This window comes from Carcharodon carcharias (assembly GCF_017639515.1).
Source record: "Carcharodon carcharias isolate sCarCar2 chromosome X unlocalized genomic scaffold, sCarCar2.pri SUPER_X_unloc_16, whole genome shotgun sequence".
In the NCBI taxonomy this organism is placed as follows: domain Eukaryota; kingdom Metazoa; phylum Chordata; class Chondrichthyes; order Lamniformes; family Lamnidae; genus Carcharodon; species Carcharodon carcharias.
In genome coordinates, this window is record NW_024470871.1 from 159,333 (window position 1) to 165,775 (window position 6,443).

At 61.8% G+C, this 6,443-nt stretch overlaps 1 protein-coding gene across 1 annotated transcript in view; it reads right to left on the bottom strand.

Annotated features, from left to right (window-relative positions):
• Positions 1-4,423, bottom strand: part of LOC121275081 (cytoplasmic dynein 1 intermediate chain 2-like) — a gene marked incomplete at its 3' end in the record, with an annotated part of 161,157 nt that extends 156,734 nt beyond the window's left edge. Inside the window, exon 1 of the mRNA XM_041182488.1 lies at positions 4,362-4,423. The remainder of the gene's footprint in view (positions 1-4,361) is intronic.
• Between the last annotated feature and the right edge of the window lie 2,020 nt (positions 4,424-6,443).

The following is a 6,443-nucleotide window of genomic DNA, read 5'->3' on the forward strand; positions in this document are numbered from 1 at the left end:
CACTGTCAGAGGGTCAGTGCTGAGGGAGTGCCGCACTGTCGGAGGGTCAGTACTGAGGGAGTGCTGCACTGTCAGTGGGTCAGTGCTAGGTGAGTGCTGCACTGTCGGAGGGTCAGTACTGAGGGAGTGCTGCACTGTCAGTGGGTCAGTGCTAGGGGAGTGCTGCACTGTCAGAGGGTCAGTGCTGAGGGACCTCCAGAGTGTCAGTGCTGAGGGAGCGCGGCACTGACCGAGGTTCAGTGCTGAGGGAGTGCTGCACTGTCAGAGAGTCAGTACTGAGGGAGTGCTGCACTGTCAGAGGGTCAGTACTGAGGGAGTGCCGCACTGTCGGAGGGTCAGTGCTGAGGGAGAGCCGCACTGTCGGAGGGTCAGTGTTGAGGGAGAGCCGCACTGTCGGAGCTTCAGTGCTGAGGGAGAGCCGCATTGTCAGAGGTTCATTGCTGAGGGAGTGCCGCACTGTCGGAGGGTCAGTACTGAGGGAGTGCTGCACTGTCGGAGGGTCAGTGCTGAGGGAGAGCCGCACCGTCGGAGGGTCAGTACTGAGGGAGTGCTGTACTGTCGGAGGATCAGTGCTGTGGGAGTGCCGCACTGTCGGAGGGTCAGTACCGAGGGAGTGCTGTACTGTCGGAGGATCAGTGCTGTGGGAGTGCCGCACTGTCGGAGGGTCAGTACCGAGGGAGTGCAGCACTGTCGGAGCGTCAGTGCTGTGGGAGTGCCGCACTGTCGGAGGGTCAGTACCGAGGGAGTGCAGCACTGTCGGAGGGTCAATGCTGAGGAAGAGCCGCATTGTCAGAGGGTCAGTGCTGAGGGAGTGCTGCACTGTCGGAGGGTCAGTGCTGCGGGAGCGCCGCACTGTCGGAGGGTCAGTGCTGAGGGAGCGCCGCACTGTCGAAGGGTCAGTGCTGAGGGAGTGCCGCACTGTCAGAGGGTCAGTGCTGAGAGAGCGTCACACTGTCAGAGGGTCAGTGCTGAGGGAGTGCCGCACTGTCGGAGGATCAGTGCTGAGGGAGCGCCGCACTGACCGAGGTTCAGTGCTGAGGGAGTGCTGCACTGTCGGAGGGTCAGCGCTGCGGGAGTGCCGCACTGTCGGAGGGTTAGTACTGAGGGAGTGCCGCACTGTCGGAGGGTCAGTGCTGCGGGAGCGCCGCACTGTGGGAGGGTCAGTTCTGAGGGAGTGCTGCACTGTTGGAGGGTCAGTGCTGAGGGAGCGCCGCACTGTCGGAGGGTCAGTGCTGAGGGAGCGCCGCACTGTCGAAGGGTCAGTGCTGAGGGTGCGCCGCACTGTCAGAGGGTCAGTACTGAGGGAGTGCCGCACTGTCGGAGGGTCAGTGCTGAGGGAGAGCTGCATTGTTGGAGGGCCAGTGCTGAGGGGGTGCCGCACTGTCAGAGGGTCAGTGCTGTGGGAGAGCCGCAGTGTCGGACGGTAGGTGCTGAGGGAGTGCTGCACTGTCAGAGGGTCAGTGCTGAGGGAGTGCCGCACATTCAGAGGGTCAGTGCTGAGGGAGCGCCGCATTGTCAGAGGTTCATTGCTGAGGGAGTGCCGCACTGTCGGAGGGTCAGTAATGAGGGAGTGCCGCACTGTCGGAGGATCAGTGCTGAGGGAGTGCTGCACTGTCAGTGGGTCAGTGCTAGGGGAGTGCTGCACTGTCGGAGGGTCAGTACTGAGGGAGTGCTGCACTGTCAGTGGGTCAGTGTTGAGGGAGTGCTGCACTGTTGGAGGGTCAGTACTGAGGGAGTCCTGCACTGTTGGAGGGTCAGCACTGAGGGAGTGCTGCACTGTCGGAGGGTGAGTGCTGAGGGAGAGCCGCACCATCGGAGGGTCAGTACTGAGGGAGTGCCGCACTGTCGGAGGGTCAGTGCTGAGGGAGTGCCGCATTGTCAGAGGGTCAGTGCTGAGGGAGTGCTGCACTGTCGTAGGATCAGTGCTGAGGGAGTGCCGCACTGTCGGAGGGTCAGTACTGAGGGAATACTGCACTGTCGGAGGATCAGTGCTGAGGGAGTGCTGCACTGTCAGAGGATCAGTACTGAGGGAGTCCTGCACTGTCATAGGATCAGTACTGAGGGAGTGCCGCACTGTCGGAGGATCAGTGCTGTGGGAGTGCCGCACTGTCGGAGGGTCAGTACCGAGGGAGTGCAGCACTGTCGGAACGTCAGTGCTGAGGGAGTGCTGCACTGTCGGAGGTTCAGTACTGAGGGAGTGCTGCACTGTCGGATGGTCAGTGCTGGGGGAGTGCTGCACTGTCGGATGGTCAGTACTGAGGGAGAGCCGCACTGTCGGAGGGTCAGTGCTGAGGGAGCGCCGCACTGTCGGAGGGTCAGTGCTGAGGGAGCGCGGCACTGACCGAGGTTCAGTGCTGAGGGAGTGCTGCACTGTCGGAGGGTCAGCGCTGCGGGAGTGCCGCACTGTCGGAGGGTTAGTACTGAGGGAGTGCCGCACTGTCGGAGGGTCAGTGCTGCGGAGTGCCGCACTGTCGGAGGGTCAGTGCTGCGGGAGCGCTGCACTGTGGGAGGGTCAGTTCTGAGGGAGTGCTGCACTGTTGGAGGGTCAGTGCTGAGGGAGCGCCGCACTGTCGGAGGGTCAGTGCTGAGGGAGCGCCGCACTGTCGGAGGGTCAGTGCTGCGGGAGCGCTGCACTGTGGGAGGGTCAGTTCTGAGGGAGTGCTGCACTGTTGGAGGGTCAGTGCTGAGGGAGAGCCGCACTGTCGGAGGGTCAGTGCTGAGGGAGCGCCTCACTGTCGAAGGGTCAGTGCTGAGGGAGCGCCGCACTGTCAGAGGGTCAGTACTGAGGGAGTGTCGCACTGTCGGAGGGTCAGTACTGAGGGAGTGCCGCACTGTGGGAGGTTCAGTGCTGAGGGAGTGCCGCACTGTCAGAGGGTCAGTGCTGAGGGACCTCCAGAGTGTCAGTGCTGAGAGAGCGTCACACTGTCAGAGGGTCAGTGCTGAGGGAGTGCTGCACTGTCGGAGGGTCAGCGCTGAGGGGGTGCCACACTGTCGGAGGGTCAGTGCTGAGGGAGAGCCGCACTGTCGGAGGGTCAGTGCTGTGGGAGCGCCGCACTGTCGGAGGGTCAGTACCGAGGGAGTGCAGCACTGTCGGAGGGTCAATGCTGAGGAAGAGCCGCATTGTCAGAGGGTCAGTGCTGAGGGAGTGCTGCACTGTCGGAGGGTCAGTGCTGCGGGAGCGCCGCACTGTCGGAGGGTCAGTGCTGAGGGAGCGCCGCACTGTCGAAGGGTCAGTGCTGAGGGAGTGCCGCACTGTCAGAGGGTCAGTGCTGAGAGAGCGTCACACTGTCAGAGGGTCAGTGCTGAGGGAGTGCTGCACTGTCGGAGGGTCAGTGCTGAGGGGGTGCCGCACTGTCGGAGGGTCAGTGCTGAGGGGGTGCCGCACTGTCAGAGGGTCAGTGCTGAGGGAGTGCCGCACTGTCGGAGGGTCAGTGCTGAGGGGGTGCCGCACTGTCGGAGGGTCAGTGCTGAGTGGGTGCCGCACTGTCGGAGGGTCAGTGCTGAGGGAGAGCCGCACTGTCGGAGGGTCAGTGCTGAGGGAGCGCCGCACTGTCGGAGGGTAAGTGCTGTGGGAGCGCGGCACTGACCGAGGTTCTGTGCTGCACTGTCGGAGGGTCAGCGCTGCTGGAGTGCCGCACTGTCGGAGGGTCAGTACTGAGGGAGTGCCGCACTGTTGGAGGGTCAGTACTGAGGGAGTGCCGCACTGTCGGAGCGTCAGTGCTGAGGGAAAGCCGCACTGTCGGAGGGTCAGTGCTGAGGGAGAGCTGCATTATTGGAGGGCCAGTGCTGAGGGAGAGCCGCACTTTTGGAGGGTCAGTACTGAGGGGGTGCCGCACTGTCAGAGGGTCAGTACTGAGGGAGTGCCGCACTGTCAGAGGGTCAGCGCTGAGGGAGCTCCGCACTGTCGGACGGTCAGTGCTGAGGGGGTGCCGCACTGTCGGAGGGTCAGTACTGAGGGAGTGCTGCACTGTCGGAGGGTCAGTGCTGAGGGAGAGCCGCACCGTCGGAGGGTCAGTACTGAGGGAGTGCCGCACTGTCGGAGGGTCAGTGCCTGGAGAGTGCCGCACTGTCGGAGGGTCAGTGCTGAGGGAGCGCCGCACTATCGGAGGGTCAGTGCTGAGGGGGTGCTGCACTGTCGGGAGGGGCTGATTATTTAGGTAATGGACCGGCCGCTCGGCCTTGGGGAGATCCGGGCCGCATCAGTGACTCTATAAACATCCAAACGGCCGAAACTGAACGGAAAGATCATACTCAATCCTCATAATAAAAGTCCGCCAAATTCCTTCCAAACGCCTCCTTCCTCTTCCCAATAACTAATTCCTGAAGTGGGATTATTTTCCGAGATTAAAAACAAAACAAACCTGGAAAAGCAGCAGCAGCAAAATGTCCGGCACGAAAACCAGGCAGCAGAGCAGGAAATGATCTCAGCACTGCGGCAAAGGAAGGAGGAGAGAGAGAGACAGGGAGGGAGACAAGGAGGGAGAGAGAGAGAGACAGGGAGGGAGAGAGAGAGAGACAGGGAGGGAGACAAGGAGGGAGAGACAGAGACAGGGAGGGAGAGAGAGAGAGAGACAGGGAGGGAAACAAGGAGGGAGAGACAGAGACAGGGAAGGAGAGAGAGAGAGAGACAGGGAGAGAGAGAGAGACAGGGAGAGAGACAGGGAGGGAGAGAGAGACAGGGAGGGAGAGAGACAGGGAGGGAGAGAGACAGGGAGGGAGAGAGACAGGGAGGGAGAGAGAGACAGGGAGGGAGAGAGACAGGGAGAGACAGAGACAGGGAGGGAGAGAGACAGGGAGGGAGAGAGACAGGGAGGGAAACAAGGAGGGAGAGAGAGAGACAGGGAGGGAGAGAGACAGGGAGAGAGAGAGACAGGGAGGGAGAGAGACAGGGAGGGAGAGAGACAGGGAGGGAGAGAGAGACAGGGAGGGAGAGAGACAGGGAGAGACAGAGACAGGGAGGGAGAGAGACAGGGAGGGAGAGAGACAGGGAGGGAAACAAGGAGGGAGAGAGAGAGACAGGGAGGGAGAGAGACAGGGAGAGAGAGAGAGAGACAGGGAGAGAGAGAGAGAGACAGGGAGGGAGAGACAGAGACAGGGAGGGAGAGAGACAGGGAGGGAGAGAGACAAGGAGGGAGAGAGAGACAGGGAGGGAGAGAGACAGGGAGAGAGAGAGACAGGGAGGGAAACAAGGAGGGAGAGAGGGAGACAGGGAGGGAGAGAGACAGGGAGGGAGAGAGACAGGGAGGGAGGGAGACAGGGAGGGAGGGAGAGAGAGAGACAGGGAGGTAGGGAGTGAGAGACAGGGAGTGATGGAGAGAGACAGGGTGGGGGGAGAGACAGTGGGGGAGGGAGAGAGAGGGAGGGAGAGAGAGAGACAGGGAGGGAGGGAGAGAGAGAGACAGGGAGGGAGGGAGAGAGAGAGACAGGGAGGGAGGGAGAGAGAGAGACAGGGAGGGAGGGAGAGAGAGAGACAGGGAGGGAGGGAGAGAGAGAAACAGGGAGGGAGGGAGAGAGAGACAGGGAGGGAGGGAGAGAGAGAGACAGGAAGGGAGGGAGAGAGAGAGACAGGGAGGGACGGAGAGAGTGAGACCGGGAAGGAAGGGAGAGAAAGAGACAGGAAAGGAGGGAGGGAGAGACAGGGAGGGCGGGAGAGAGAGCGAGACAGGGAGGGATTGAGAGCGAGACAGGGAGGGAGGGGGAGAGACAGGGAGGTAGTGAGAGAGAGAGACAGGGAAGAAGGGAGGGAGAGAGTGTTAGGGAAGGGTGGAGGGAGAGAGAGAGACAGGGAAAGAGGGAGAGAGAGACAGCGAGGGAGGGAGAGAGACAGCGAGGGAGGGAGAGAGAGAGACAGGGAGGGAGGGAGAGAGACAGGGTGGGAGGGAGAGAGACAGGGTGGGAGGGAGAGAGACAGGGTGGGAGGGAGAGAGACAGGGTGGGAGGGAGAGAGACAGGGTGGGAGGGAGAGAGACAGGGTGGGAGGGAGAGAGACAGGGTGGGAGGGAGAGACGGGGGGTGGGAGAGAGAGACTGGGGTGGGAGAGAGAGAGACAGGGAGGGAGAGAGAGACAGGGAGGGATGGAGCGAGACAGGGTGCGATGGATAGACATGGAGGGAGGGAGGGAGAGAGACAGGGAGGGAGGGAGAGAGAGAGACAGGGAGGGAGGGAGAGAGAGAGACCGGGAAGGAAGGGCGAGAAAGAGACAGGAAATAAGGGAGGGAGAGGAAGGGACAGGGAAGGAGGGAGATAGAGAGAGAGAGACAGGAAAGGAGGGAGGGAGAGACAGGGAGGGCAGGATAGGGAGATAGAGAGACAGGGAGGTAACGAGAGAGAGAGACAGGGAGGGAGGGAGTGAGACAGTTTGGGAGGGAGAGGGAGTTAAGGAGATGGAGGGAGGGAAGGAGAGAGGGAGGTAGGGCGAGAGACAGACAGGGTGGGAGAGAGAT